Source organism: Tupaia chinensis, unplaced genomic scaffold (genome assembly GCF_000334495.1).
Source record: "Tupaia chinensis unplaced genomic scaffold, TupChi_1.0 Scaffold146907_1, whole genome shotgun sequence".
NCBI classification, from domain to species: Eukaryota; Metazoa; Chordata; class Mammalia; order Scandentia; family Tupaiidae; genus Tupaia; species Tupaia belangeri.
Genome location: NW_006206760.1, coordinates 290,803 through 306,354, shown reverse-complemented (window position 1 = coordinate 306,354; position 15,552 = coordinate 290,803). Strand labels below are relative to the sequence as shown.

General features: G+C 44.9%; 1 protein-coding gene across 1 annotated transcript in view; it reads left to right on the top strand.

Annotated features, from left to right (window-relative positions):
* The first annotated feature begins 8,810 nt into the window (after positions 1–8,810).
* LIMCH1 (LIM and calponin homology domains 1) overlaps positions 8,811–15,552 on the top strand; it is a 237,730-nt gene continuing 230,988 nt past the window's right edge. The window contains exon 1 of the mRNA XM_027768570.1: positions 8,811–8,864. The gene's annotated coding sequence lies outside the window, so the exon portion shown is untranslated. The remainder of the gene's footprint in view (positions 8,865–15,552) is intronic.

Below are 15,552 nucleotides of genomic sequence, written 5' to 3'. Positions count from 1 at the left end.
GGGCGCGTGTGCGTGCGTGCCCAAGATCCTGAGAGGAAAATGGAGGAGAAAGGATTGTGGTGTGACCATCCCCCCCGGGAGGTGATTTCTCGCTTTCTGTCTCTATGTCTCTCTCTGGCTGGCTAGCGAGTGCACGCGCCCTATAGCAAAAATCTCTCCAAAAAAAAAAGAAAAAAGAAAATAAAAAGAGATGAAAAAGTAGGCATAGATATAGAATGTGGGGCTGGGCATGGAGGTCCTAAAATGAGGCCTGGCCAGATGGTCATCTCAATGCAGTTCCAAAGTGAGACTTTGGGTGTGCATGGGGGTAAGAGTCCACGGTGATATAATTAGGAACAACAAGCAAAATGTTCTTATGGAACAATCTCTTTAGAAGTAGGAAACCGGTAGGAAGTGAGGAAGTGATTGCCGAATAACCCTTCTTCTTTCTCTTGTCTTCCGGGGTATCTCTACGATTCCTGGTTCAAGTATAATGCATTGTCCAGGCACACACAGGTCCCTTCACCACCTGGGCCACACCTATGCCTGCGGCTCATCTCCCATCATCCCCTTCCCCACCTGCCAGGCCCCCTGTGCTCCCCTGGGAGTTTTCATCTATGTTGAGACAAGGCCTTTGCAGCAGCCTCGTCTCAGCCCTCCCACTGTCCCTTCACCACCTGGGCCACACCTATGCCTGCGGCTCATCTCCCATCATCCCCTTCCCCACCTGCCAGGCCCCCTGTGCTCCCCTGGGAGTTTTCATCTACGTTGAGACAAGGTCTTTGCAGCTCTCCCACTGTATTTTGCTCAGATGCACAGATTCCTGTGAGGAGCACGCCCTCTGCAGTCACATCGCTCAGGGTACTCTGCTACTAACTGCTTTGCATCTCTGGGCAAGTTACTGAGCCTCTCTGTTCTAGAGTCACTCATTTGTAAATAAAAACAAACGCTAGAAAGTGGTCGTGTGGAATAAATAAATCAGGATGTGGCGAGCGTTTAGAACGGAGAGGCCACGCGGACTGAAACTCTTGGCATGCAACTTTTTCCTCAGTCATGCGATGTGTGTTCATTGCTTCCTCTGCCCCTGCAACTCTCTGGCCATATTTATCTTCCAGCACCTATGCATTATAAGGTTCTATCTCCCCTCCTGCATTGTGATTCTTACTGGATGGGGTCCAGGTCTTCTTGTTTGGTCTCATACCTTCTACACTGCCTGGTACAAAGTAGATTTTCAGTGAACAGCGGATGGGCTGATTGTTATGTCTGGCTTAGATGAGTATGATTCATCTCTACAAAGTGCTTCTATAGAATTTCGATTTGATTTCACTAGCAATCACATGAAGGATTGATTTCTTGGAAAATGGAAAAAAAAAGAAGAGCAATTAGGTTCTGCTTTATTTTACCACTTAGATGTAAAAATACAGAGAGATGTTCTTATTACTGAAGGCAAATGTGAGCAGAAGAGCAGCAAGCATAATGAGCTGCAAATCATCTTCTCTAGTGAATGAAAGAGGTGTGAGCTTTTTCATTTACAGCTTTTTAAAAAAGATTTCTTGGAAAATGGAAAAAAAAAGAAGAGCAATTAGGTTCTGCTTTATTTTACCACTTAGATGTAAAAATACAGAGAGATGTTCTTATTACTGAAGGCAAATGTGAGCAGAAGAGCAGCAAGCATAATGAGCTGCAAATCATCTTCTCTAGTGAATGAAAGAGGTGTGAGCTTTTTCATTTACAGCTTTTAAAAAAAAAATTTTAGTTTTTGCTATAGGGCACATGTACTCACCAGAGAAAGAGAGAGAGAGAAGGAGAAAGAGAGACAGAAAGAGAAATCACCCCCTACCCCAAGGGAAGGCCATGCCATAACCCCTTTTCCTCCGGTCTCCTCTTAGAATTTCAGGAATGCAGGCATACATGCGTGATGTGATTTTCAAACCACCAGGTGAGAGACTTGAACTGTGCTACCATCTACGTGGGATCCAACGTCTTAACAGCAACACCATCTGGTGGCCCATTCTTTTACAGCTTTTAGGAGGAATCACAGCCTTTTGGAAAGTGTCTTCGTACCGTACACAACTTAGACAAAATAGTTGTTTCTTTAAAATATTAAATCAAGTTCTATTAGATTTCGTATTCTGTTTCAGTTGTTTGAATTTGAGGACCACTGTTGTGTCGGTCAGTGGCATCTCTTCTTAAGATCGTTATAAGATTTGCCAACATCTGTTTAAAACCCTCTTTGGACCTGCAATTTGCTAGTATTTTGTGCACCAGATCGCTTTCAGAAACAACCGAATATTAATGAAAATAGTTCCAAAATCGTAGTTATAGAAATGATAATGACTGGGCTGGAAGAATACTGCCTGGCAGCCTCTGTCTGTCCTGGCAGTCACGTAATAGTTATGCTAACAGAGTAACTAGCAGAGTGCAGCGTATGTGATGTGTCCTATTAGAAACACACCCTGAAAACGGTGCCCCAAGTCGGTGGTCTTCTTTACCAGACTTTTGTAAGTCCTCTCTATTTAGTTATTGGGATGGTTCAGACCTGTGCCCTCAACATGAACAAATTCAGAAAGTAATTATCTTTTAGGTCTGTGGGAAGGAAGTCAGAAACAGGTGAGCTTCCTCAGTAATGACTCGCATGAGATAGTGCGATGACACTATTATGTCCCCTGACTTCTGCGTTCGGTTTAATAGCTATGGCAGAGGAGAGCTTTTCTTCTCCCTGAAGACTGTCAAGGCTTTGGTGAATTATCCGTTGACTATTTTAATCTGTATATCCCTCCAATAAATAAATATTTTGGTTAGTAATGAGAGTGAATGAATCCTAAACCATAAATCACCCAAAACCTGATATTGGGCTTTCCTGAAAGAAACAAAGGGTGGAGACCTCTAGTGGTGTAGTGGTCGGGGAGCTGGATTCCAACATGGCTGACTATGGTTCAAGTCCTACAGCCAGTGGCTTGAAACTCACAGTGGGCGTATGTGCACATGTGCCCAAAATCCTGAGAGGAGAATGGAGGAGAAGGGATTGTGGTGTGGCCATCCCTACTCGGGGGTGATTTCTCACTTTCTCCCTGTGTGTGTGTGTATGTGTGTGTGTGTCTACAGTGAGCACACATGCCCTATGGCAAAAATCTCTCTCAAAAACAAAGAAACATAGGGTGTGGTTGGTGATGTAACTGTGAAGGTCCCCTTGAATGGACAAGTATATGCAGTTCATTATGCCCCTTTTGGATGATGGAGGTGTCCAGTAACTTCTTCCCTGACTCCTGTTCATCTGCTTCGCGTGTGTGTGTTTGGCTGTTTGTTTGTTGTGGAGCACCTTAGGGAACTGCCAGGGCTTTAACTTCCACGGGTGGGATGGGGCGCTGGGTTGTCGGGACCCACGTGGGCTGGTTGGGAAGGTGTTAAGCAGTCACTTTTCACGTGCTCTGCACACGAGAGGTGGTTGAGACAGGTCATCTGAGATCCCAACTCCACTAGAAAGACCTCTCCTTTGTGATTCTGAACTGCTGGCTTAGCTGAACATCCTGGGTCAGGAAGAATCTGATTCAGGGCTTTTCTGAAAGAAACAGGGCCTCTTCGGTGACATCATTGCACCCATGAGCACAGGGAGGGTCCCTTTGAATGGACAGACATGCACAAGTCCATTATGCCACCTTTAGGACGACGGTGATGCCCAGTGGTCTTTTGGCCACACGGTGCTGTTCGTTTTTGAAAAGTTTACTGTGGGGAACCAGCAGTTAGCGTAATGGCTATGTCACTGGACTCCCACGTAGTCGACCGCGGTTCGCGTCCCGGACCCGGTGGCTTAGAACTCACGCCGGGCGTGTGTGCGTGCGTGCCCAGGATCCTGAGAGGAGAATGGAGAAGGGATTGCGGCGTGACCATCCCCCCTGGGGGGTGATTTCTCGCTTTCTGTCTCTATGTCTCTCTCTGTCTGTCTGGCGAGCGCATGCGCCCTATAGCGAAAATCTCTCCAAAAAAAAAAAAAGTTTACTGTGAATTTAGTGTGCTTGGAATTGCATAAGGGTCGAGAGCAGTGGGTCTGGCTTAGCGGGCCTTGAAGCTGGTGAAAGGACTGGATGTCTGTGTTTCTCACATTCCTCCCAGACAAGGAGGATGCTGCTCCTGCCTAAGGGTCACCCTCCCAGTGGCGCGGCCCTTGTGGAAAGTCTAGGGTCTGATTCACTGTCAATCCTCCCAACAAAGATCCAGGCACCTCTAGCCCAAGTCATCTGTGTTTTGAAAAGTGAGTGAGGATTCGAATCAATGTAGAGCAGTATGGAGGCTGAGATGGGACCCAGTGGGCACAGGAGGGGGGACAGAAGACCAAGGAGGAGGGACAGAGGTGAAACAAACACCTGCCCCCAAACACGTGGCACCAGTCCCACTGCTGGAACCTGGAGTCTCGGAAATGAAATGTGATGAGACTGGATCTGGGCCTTTGGTTAGTGTCCTGACCCAGGGGACAGTCAAACAGGTTTCCTGAGGGAAGGAGTGAGAGACGGGACGAACGACGCAGTGTTACAACTCTTCAGGATCGTCTGTTTATTGTGGGCAGCAGGGAGATGACACAGTGTTATAGCTCTTCAGGGTCGTCCGGAGACGAGGCAGTGTCACAACACTTCAGGGTCTTCCGGAGACAATGCAGTGTCACAACTCTTCAGGGTAGTCCGGGTTGCCTGGAGATTGTGGGCAAGGGATCGTGGTTATATACATGTTGGTGGGCAGTGATTGGTTGAATGAAGGATTGTAAAAGGTGGGTTATGATTGGTTGCTTTTGTGGACCAATCATGAAGTGCCAGATATGCAAATCTGAGGGATTCTAAGCTCACTGATTTGCTAAGGGAAGTGGCCAATCAGAGTATGGTCTTGAAGGTGAGGTTTTGAACGGGGAGCCAATCATGGCTTTTGGCATTGTGTAATTGTTCGCTGAGAAACTGGTGATATTCGCTGGTGCGCAGCCTCCCACAGGTTAGAAGGCCGACTTTGGACTAATGCGTCACCCTCTGCTGGAAGTTTCTAGTGGCCATGCAGGGTGATTTTTCAATGGCACGTAAACATTCCAGGCTGTGTGTGTGCACAGCATCATGTTACCTGGTGTCTCTGGTCAGAGCAGAGCTGTCTGCTTTCCTTCTCTTCCACGAGCTCCCTGCAGATGGGCCTCTTCTGCTGCTCCTCATCCCTGGCTCAGGTCATGGAGTGAGGCCTCGGTGACCTGAACAGAGATTCTGTGACAAATGTGGCTACACCATCGCGAGCTCTCCGTGTTGGCACCGTTTTCACTGGAACATAATACTTTTAACAGAAAATGTAGGGACCAGCAGTTAGCGTAATGGCTATGTCACTGAACTCCCATGTAGCTGACCGCGGTTCAAGTACCAGACCTGGTGGCTTAAACTCACGCCGGGCACGTGTGCGTGTGTGCCCAAGATCCCGAGAGGAGAATGGAGGAGAAGGGATTGTGGTGTGGCCATCCCCCCCGGGGGGGCGATTTCTCACTTTCTGCCCCTCTGTCTCTGTCTTTCTGGCGAGCGCACGTGCCCTATAGCAAAAACCTCTCCAAAAAAAGAGAAAATGTAAAGAGCTGGGCAAAAATGTTTTAAAACCCTCTTGCTTGTTGGGGAACAGAGATTAGTGATGTTTGGAGAGTCTGACTCATTCTGGCAGCTGACAGATCCATGGCAAAACATTGGCAGGTTGTGGGGAAAAGGCTAAGATATTTAAAGTCTATGTTTTGCAAGGCATCTTTCTGCATTTCTTTATTTTGGGAGGAAAAAAGTCGATCTTTTCAAATGACTACTACTTTTTAAAAAATCTGTTTTCTTACCTTCCCTCAGATAACAATGAGATCATATTAACAACTTTTAAATAACTCTTTGAGGCATGTCGTTATATTTGGCTAATGAAATGCCTTTCTAGTGAGAGGAGTAATAAGGCTGTTTTATGGTACAATTTGAACTTTGCTTTAGAAAAAGAATTAAGGAGCCAGGGTGGCATGGTGGTTAAGGTGCTGGACTCCCACATGGCTGACTATGGTTCGAGTCCCAGACCCAGTGGCTTGAAAATTACTCCAGGCACTTGTACATGCCCCAAATCTGGAGGTGAAGGGAGGAGAAGAGATTGGAGCGTGGCCATTCCCCACTGAAGATTGATTTCTCACTTACTCTGCCTCTTTTTTTTCTAAGTCTATGTACCACTTTGTAACCCTCCCCAAAAGGAAATGAAATGATTTGGTTAAATTGCTCTTATGTCAACTCTGTAAAAAAAAAAATGTGTTTTTTTCTGGCAATTAAAGTAATAGTTATTAGTTATAGAAAGTTCAAGGAAAATATGGACACACTTAGTTTTTTTTAAGAGAAAGACTTTTGATCTAGGGTGCAGGCACTCACCAGAAAGAGACAGAGGGAAAGTGAGAAATCACTCCCTAGTGGGGATGGCCATATTACAATCTCTTCTTCCCCATTTTCATCCTGGAATTTGGGGCATGTATACACATGTGCCAGGTGTGAGTTTCAAGCCTCCAGGACCAGACTCAATTCACGGTTGGCCACGTAGGAATCCAGCCCCTCAACCACCACGCCACCTGCTGGCCCAGTATGGAAACATGTAAAAGCAAAATTAAAAGCACTTGCAGGTCCCACCATGAAGAACCAACATGGCGGCATTTCCTGTGTGTAGGTGTGTGGCATGAAGGTAAAGCTGGATAGTAAAACGAGTTGGGAAGTATTCTCTCCTTGTTAACTTTCTGGAAGAGTTTGTATAGGATTTCATGTTTTCTTCCTTAAATAATTGGTCCAATTTAGCAGGATAGGCCTCCCAGGCCTGACGGTTTTGTTGTGAAGGTGTTCTATTACTATGGTGAGGGAACTGTGGTTGTTTGTGTTTCTGTACATCAAAGTCTTAGCTTTTATTGGCACGAATTGATTTATAATATGCCCTTGGTATCCTTTTAATATCTGTGGCATTTATAATGGTATCAACTCTGTCATTCCTAAAACTGGTAACTTTCTTTTCCTTTTGGCTAAAAACCAGTGGTTTACCAACTTGATTGGCTAAGGATTTATCAATCTGGCTGAAAGTTTATAGGCTTATTGATCTCAGATGAATAGTTTGGGGGTCCATTGAGTTTTCTCTATTGTTTTTCAGTTTTCTGTTTGATTTCAGCTCTAATTATTTTTCCCTTTTTCTTTGACTTAATTTGAACTAAATTTGCTTAAAGTGGGAGCAGAACCCACTGGCTGGAGATCTTCTTTCTGGGATCAGTATTCTGTGCTCTGCATTTTCCCCAGTGCCATTTTACTGTCTCCTGGGCATTTTGATATTGCCCTGTTCTTTTACTGTAAAATATAAAATGCATTCTCAGTTTTTAAAAACTTCCTTTCTGATCAACAGGTTATTGAAAGTTGTTACTTAGTTTTAAAATATTTGGGATGTTTCAAAGATAATTCCTGTTGTTAATTTAGACTTTAATTCCATTGTGGTCAGATCACATAATTTGTATGATTTTTTAAAAATTTGTTTAAATTTTTGCTATAAGGCATGTGCACGTACCAGGGAGGGGAAGAGAAAGAGAGAGAGAGAGAGAGAGAGAGAGAGAGAAGAAGGTGAGAAAGCACCCTCCCAGGGAATGGCCATGCTGCAGTCTTCTCTCCTCCATTCCCCTCTCAGGATTTTAAACATGCACATGCATGTGCCCAGCTTATTTTTCAAGCCTCCGGGTCTTGGACTTGAACTACGCAGCTGGCCATGTGGGGATCCAGCCACCTCAACCCCCATGCCATCTGCCGGCCTGTATAAATTCTTTGAAGTGTTTTGAGACATTTTCTGACCCAGAATTTGGTCTGTCTTGACAAACGTTCCTTATGAACTTAAAGGGGGAAAAGTGTCTTCTTCAGTTATAGGGTAGAATATTCTAGAATATTCTAGAAATTTGATCAGTAGTATTGCTCAAGTCTGCTTTATCTTTGCTGATTTTCTGTCTCTCCTGTCATCTACTGAAGAGAGATCTAAATCTGACTCACATAATGGATTTGTCTATTTTCTCCTTTTGATTATTTCTGTTTTGCCCTATGTGTTTTGAAGCTTTTTATTGGGTACATAAGTATTTAGGATTGTAATGCCTTCCTGATCAGGTAACATCTTTATCGTGATGAAATGACTTTCCCTCTCCTTGTTACTATTCTGTGTTTCGAACATTTCTCTGGACGATATTAACATGATTGCTTCGGCGTTCTTTTGATTAATGCTAGCACGGTGTATCTTAGTCCATTTTTCTATTGCATTTACTTGTGTCTTTATATTTGAAGTGCATCTTTGTAGAGAGCATGGAGTTGGAGCTTGTTTTCTTATCCAGTCTGGCAATCTGCCCTTGAGTTGGGGATTCTTAACCCATTTATATTTAATCTTATTATGGATATCATTAGGTTTAAGTCTGTAATCTTTCTATTTGTTAAATGATTCCTTTCATTTTTTCCTCCTTTTTTGTCATTATGGTATTTTAAATCATTCCATTTGATCTTCTTTCTTGGATAATTGTGGCCAACTCCACCAGCCCCCAAATAAGAAATTCTTATCAGGAAGAACAGATATTGTTTAAGGTAATAGACAGGAAAAAAGCTTCAAAGACATGGTCTAAATTTAAGTTTAGCTGATGTCGGCAAAGCTCCTAGGCAGAGGAAGTTCAGGCTTAACAGATTTTCCCCATTCTTGGAATGCCACTGGTTTTTTTCAAGGTTCTTGGGGAAAAAAAAATCACTGAGTTTCCTAGTTAAAAATGGCAAATTTATGTTCTTTTTCTTTGTTCTTTTCCAGCAAGTAACTGGCAGAAGTTTTGGTGATAAAGATTTTCGGACAGGATTGGAAAATGGGATCCTTCTCTGTGAGTAAGTATTCAATTGGTTTTATCGAAGAAGCATGAATATAATTCTGTCTGTAACACTCCGGTGTTTTGTTTTCAACGTATTCACAGTTTGAATCTGAAATGCAAAAAAAATCACCAGGCTAGCAGGGAAGGAGTAGGTGAAGGTATCTTGGTATGACAATAGGGAGTAGTGGGGACTGTGGCAATTATAATCTAGAGAAGAAGAAGAGTCATATGGTCCTCAGTACTTGGCTCCAATCTGCTTTTTCTGTGTAGAATGGGTCTGGGTAATTGTAAGGGTGTGGACCTCGTTATGTTAAGAAAAGCAGCTATCTCCTCTTTTTTTTTTTTTTTGGAGAGGTTTTCGCTATAGGGCGCATGCGCTCGCCACACAGACAGAGAGAGACATAGAGACAGAAAGTGAGAAATCACCCCCCAGGGTGGATGGTCACGCCGCAATCCCTTCTCCTCCATTCTCCTCTCGGGATCTTGGGCACGCACGCACACGCGCCCGGCGTGAGTTCTAAGCCACTGGGTCTGGGACGTGAACCGCGGTCGACTACGTGGGAGTCCAGCAACATAGCCATTACGCTAACTGCTGGTTCCCTCTATCTCCTCTTTTTAATCCCAAACAAAAGTACCTGTGCCAGCTGAAAATATGCTTGTACCTCTTACCACATCTTAAAAGCATGCCAGGAAATTCTCACTGGGCCTACTTCACTGAGGTATTTCGAATATGTTTAGTTGGTGTCGTGGGCAGACTTCAAATACGAACAATAACTAGAGTATTTCATTTTTATGTTTTGAACCAGGCCCCACCTACAGTGCTACTGTGTTAGAGAATGCAAACCTTTCTGTGAAGTGATTTTAGACACAAAATGAGCGCGTATTTACAAGTAGAGGGCCATGCCATGTAAATAAGATTTCAAATGTTGAATTTATAGAATTTGATAGAGCCTTGGAATTTGGAGACTGATTTTTGTTTAATCGAGGTGACATATCTGTATCAACAAAACACACAGTTCCTAAATGCGCAATCGGATGGGCTTTGAACAATTTTTACCTATACCGTAATCAAAATATAAAGCAGAAGTTTCCCTCATGTCTCTTCCCACCTGGTCTCAACCCCTTTGAGTGCTGTATTTTTTTATTTTTTTCTTTTTCTGGAGAGGTTTTTGTTATAGGGCGTGTGCGCTTGCCAGAAAGACAGAGATATATATAGAGAAAGCGAGAAATCACCCCCCAGGGGGGATGGCCACGCCGCAATCCCTTCTCCTCCATCCTCCTCTTAGGATCTTTGACGCACATGCACAAGTGCCCAGTGTGAGTTTAAGCCACCAGATCTGGGATTTGAACTGTGGTTGACTACATGGGAGTTCAGCAACATAGTCATTATGCCATCTGCTGGTCCCTAGAGTAAGTGCTGTATTTTTTTTCTTTTTTTCTTTTTTTGGAGAGGTTTTTGTTATAGGGCGCGTGCGCTTGCCAGAAAGACAGAGATATATATAGAGAAAGCGAGAAATCACCCCCCAGGGGGGATGGCCACGCCGCAATCCCTTCTCCTCCATCCTCCTCTTAGGATCTTTGACGCACATGCACACGTGCCCAGTGTGAGTTTAAGCCACCAGATCTGGGATTTGAACTGTGGTTGACTACATGGGAGTTCAGCAACATAGTCATTATGCCATCTGCTGGTCCAGAAAGTGAGAAATCACCCCCCAGGGTGGATGGTCACGCCGCAATCCCTTCTCCTCCATTCTCCTCTCGGGATCTTGGGCACGCACGCACACGCGCCCGGCGTGAGTTCTAAGCCACTGGGTCTGGGACGTGAACCGCGGTCGACTACGTGGGAGTCCAGCAACATAGCCATTACGCTAACTGCTGGTTCCCTCTATCTCCTCTTTTTAATCCCAAACAAAAGTACCTGTGCCAGCTGAAAATATGCTTGTACCTCTTACCACATCTTAAAAGCATGCCAGGAAATTCTCACTGGGCCTACTTCACTGAGGTATTTCGAATATGTTTAGTTGGTGTCGTGGGCAGACTTCAAATACGAACAATAACTAGAGTATTTCATTTTTATGTTTTGAACCAGGCCCCACCTACAGTGCTACTGTGTTAGAGAATGCAAACCTTTCTGTGAAGTGATTTTAGACACAAAATGAGCGCGTATTTACAAGTAGAGGGCCATGCCATGTAAATAAGATTTCAAATGTTGAATTTATAGAATTTGATAGAGCCTTGGAATTTGGAGACTGATTTTTGTTTAATCGAGGTGACATATCTGTATCAACAAAACACACAGTTCCTAAATGCGCAATCGGATGGACTTTGAACAATTTTTACCTATACCGTAATCAAAATATAAAGCAGAAGTTTCCCTCATGTCTCTTCCCACCTGGTCTCAACCCCTTTGAGTGCTGTATTTTTTTATTTTTTTCTTTTTCTGGAGAGGTTTTTGTTATAGGGCGTGTGCGCTTGCCAGAAAGACAGAGATATATATAGAGAAAGCGAGAAATCACCCCCCAGGGGGGATGGCCACGCCGCAATCCCTTCTCCTCCATCCTCCTCTTAGGATCTTTGACGCACATGCACAAGTGCCCAGTGTGAGTTTAAGCCACCAGATCTGGGATTTGAACTGTGGTTGACTACATGGGAGTTCAGCAACATAGTCATTATGCCATCTGCTGGTCCCTAGAGTACCATATAAATGTTGGCTATTTTGCAGAACCCTTCAACATAGCTATGGGAGCATTTTTCCTCTCTCTCCCCACTGCCCTTTCTTCCCAGGAGATGCAGACCCCTGGCGGCTGTCCGCACACCCTCCTCCCTGTGGAGCCTTGCCCTCCTTTCTCGCACTGTCCTCTCTCAGCCTCTCTTTTTGCCTTGCCTCATCACGTCTCAGCCTGTCTTTAGGTGAACCATAGCTCAGCCCCTCACCAGGGACCAGCCAGACAGGCTCCAAAGGCTTCCCTTCCATTCTCACACTTGTTTTTCCCATGATTCAGGGCTTGGCCCTCCTACTACTAAGAGACTAACCAGAACTGGATGTAACGTATGGGGCCCGTGCTCTGAACCTCTGCTGCAGAGATTCTTATAGGCCACCACATGGCCACCATGTTCCCATGAGTGAACCTGTCAGGGAGTAATATGCCTACCCGACTTCAGATTCAGAGCAGGCGCTCTCTAAATGCAAGGCTCTGGGGCTTGAGGTATTCACTCCCCTCCACTTTTCTTCTTACCTAGCTGACAATGCTGAGCTCGAGGGTGGAGTCTCTCCTTGTGTGTAGTATCACTAGTCAGTGACTGATCTTTTACAAGCACAGTGAGCTTTGGAGTTTGAGGACTAGGGATCAAGTCCTGCTTCCCCAGTGGGACTCCAACCAGCAGCCTTGGCCAAGAGCTTGCTAAGGTGCAATAGATCACACAGGGAGCTGGAGGCATGAAGAGCCAGTTGTAAGAGCCCCAGCCAAAGCCTTGGAAAGAATGCTAAGTCAGGTGCTAGGAAAACCTGACACAGATCAATTTCTTCTCTTTCTTTCTTTACTTTTTATTTCTGTCTCTCTTTTGTAGAAAGGTTTTTGCTATATGGCGCGTGCGCTAGCTGGAGAGACAGAAAGTGAGAAACCACGTCCTAGGGGGATGGCCATGCAACAGTCCCTTCTCCTCCATTTTTCTCTGGGGGTTTTGGGCATCCGTCACACACACACAGCTTGAGTTTCAAGCCACAGGGTCTGGGATCCAAACTGTGACTGGCCATGTGGGAGTCCAGCGATGTAACCACTACGCCATCTGCTGGTCTCAACACAGACCAGTTTCTAAGAGCAGGTCTTGCTGGCCCATGAGAGACACAATCAGGACTCAAGAGCTGAATATAATGAAGTCTGAGGAAAGTGGAAGAAGAGGTTTCCCTTGCTCACCTTTATGGCTAGCTTCGATCTGACCTGAGAATATTGGGCTGCCACAGAGGGGTTTAGCTGGTGAGATTTTCTGGGACTTTTATCCCACAGCCAATTAGCAAGGAGACCCAGTCTCGCCCTGTTCCAGGTGTGGAGTTGGTTGATGGCTGGGGTCAAAGACAGGAAAATCAGCTTGGAGGGTTTTAGGATAGTCCCCAGACTTTAGATTCACGTGGGTTTCAAACACCTGTCTGGAGAGAAGATACCGTGCTACTCTCTGAAACAAGACAGGGTTTTGTGGATAATAGGCATACACTACTCTTTGGTCATGCTTAAAATGTAGCAGTCACAAAACCCAACAAAACCCTGGCTTTTGACAGAAAGTGGAAGGATGTGGAAGATTTACTGGTGAGCGAGGCAAGTCAGGATATGAAGGAGAGACATTGTATGTCCCCACTTAACATACTCCGAGTGTCTGCACTCTATGAGTGAAACTGATTGACTAAAGGTTGTACAAACACAAGAGAGGGGTGTGACTGTCAGATGAGGTGTGTGTGGAGGGGTGGGGCCTAAGGAAGGACATTTGGAGAAGGGACACGGAGGTAGAGCATTGACGGGATGGGGAGGTGTGGTGTTATCGGTTGAAGATATATTGATCAACGGGACTGGGGAGAAATGTGCACATATTGAAATGCTCACATTGTAAGCTAAACAATGTGATTGAATGTATATAAAAAATAAATAAAAAAATAAAAAAAATGTAGCAGTCACCTAAATGTTAACTTTTCTCCCTGTCTCTACTACCTCATTAAGTCTCTGGGAGAGTCCGGGGAGAGAAGACAGGAAAGCTCCACGCATCGTGTTGGGCACTAGCTTGGCACGCTGCGCCATTGCTGTCCTCGTTATTTCTGTTGGAAACAGGCCAGAAGTCAATTATAAATGTGACCAGTCAGTACAGCTCTGTGTCATGTGCACCCCTCGGCTCTCCCCCGTGGGCTGCCAACGAGCCACAGGGTGGAAGCATGTGAATTTTACTTTCTAGCTTCCCTCGCCTCGTTTGTGATCCAAAACTGGGCAAGGAAGTGTGGGTCCCTTACAAACCTGATCAACTGTGGATAATGTCCTTTGGCTGGCAGAGCTTGGGGCCTAGAGTGATTGTTTGGGAAACAATAACCTTGACCTCTGTGGTGACGTCATTTCCTCTGGGCTGTTGTGGTTTCTTTCTCTGGGAAGCTGTTCCAGAACTCTCCAGGCAGAGTTAGCAGGTTCTTTCCTGGCCTCCAGTACCTGTACTCTTCACTCTAGTGTTGTTATGGGGCTCTACCTCTACGTCCTAAGTCTGCTTCCTGCACCACACTGAGAAACCCCTTCAGTTTTTCTCTTGGTATTTCACTCATTGGATGCTGGTCTGGCATCATACATTGGGCAGAAACATTCGTTTAATAAATTGAGACTCAGTAGTAGAATTCCTACCAGGCCACCTGATCATCAGTGACTACCTTTAACTTTCTCTTGTTCTTAGTCAATATTACTTTTTCCCTCTGTTCTATCTCTCTCTCTCTCCATTTCTTTCTCTTTTCCACACACACAGTTGTCTATAAGGAACAACCCTATCTCTGGGGACCAGCAGTTAGCATAATGGCTATGTCACTGGACTCCCACATAGTCGACCGCAGTTCAAGTCCCGGACCCGGTGACTTAAACTCACGCCACGTGCGTGTGTGTGCATGCCCAAGATCCCGAAAGGAGAATGGAGGAGAAGGGATTGCTGTGTGACCATCGCCCTTGGGGGATGATTTCTTGCCTTCTGTCTCTCTGTCTCTCTCTGTCCACCTGGCGAGTGCACGCACCCTGTAGCAAAAATTTCTCCAAAAAAAAAAAAAAAAAAAGAACAACCCTATCTCTGCAGCCTGGTCTCTGCAGCCTGGAGACCAAAGGACGGGAACGTTTGCTTCCGTTGAGTGTGAGATTCTCCATTATGACTTTCGTCTTCCCAAGAGCTGTAGAGCTCGTTTCGTTTTGCAGATACATTTCATGGAATGCAAAGCCTGAGCATGTTAGTCTACAAAGAAGTGACCAATAAAAAATGTCTTGGTGGATTTTTGTCTCAGTGCTCATGTTGCTGAAATAATTCTCGGGAGATAAGGAATCTTTGGGCAAACATTTGTTTATATCATCATTGACAAATGAGCTGCTTGTTCTAAGAAGGAGGGCTTGTTGTGGATTCTTGTCGTGGTTTCAGCATGAGACGTGGTGTGTCATAGATATGTCCTTGTCCTCTAGGACAGGTGGGAAGGCCACGGTGGAGCTTGGCATAGAGACGTTTCATCACATGGAGGTCTTGACAGTTGACCATGGGCGGTGCCCACACCAAATTAGGCACCAAAGTGGCATAAAAAGGAAACATTAGCCCTGATCGTCAAGCTGTATATAATGTGTTTGAAGACTGAACATACACACAGAGAAGATAAGTTATGGTGTAAACCAGTGTGGGAGTAAATGCAAAGGTGATTGAGATTGAAAAAGAGATTAAACAAGGGGATGTTGTCATGATGGGGAAGATAGTTATTGCAGCAAAATTATATGAGTTAAATTTTGCTTAAGAATGGGGGAGAGAGTGAGGTCGGCAGGTGGTGTGGAGGGTAAGTCACTGGACTCTCACATGGTCAACCATGATTTGAGTCCTGGACCTGGTAGCTTGAAAATCATGCTGGGCATGTGGGCCTGTGTGCTCTAAATCCTTCTTTTTAATTTTTTTTTTTATATCTTTTTTTTTTTTTTTTTTTGGAGAGGTTTTTTCTATAGGGCCGG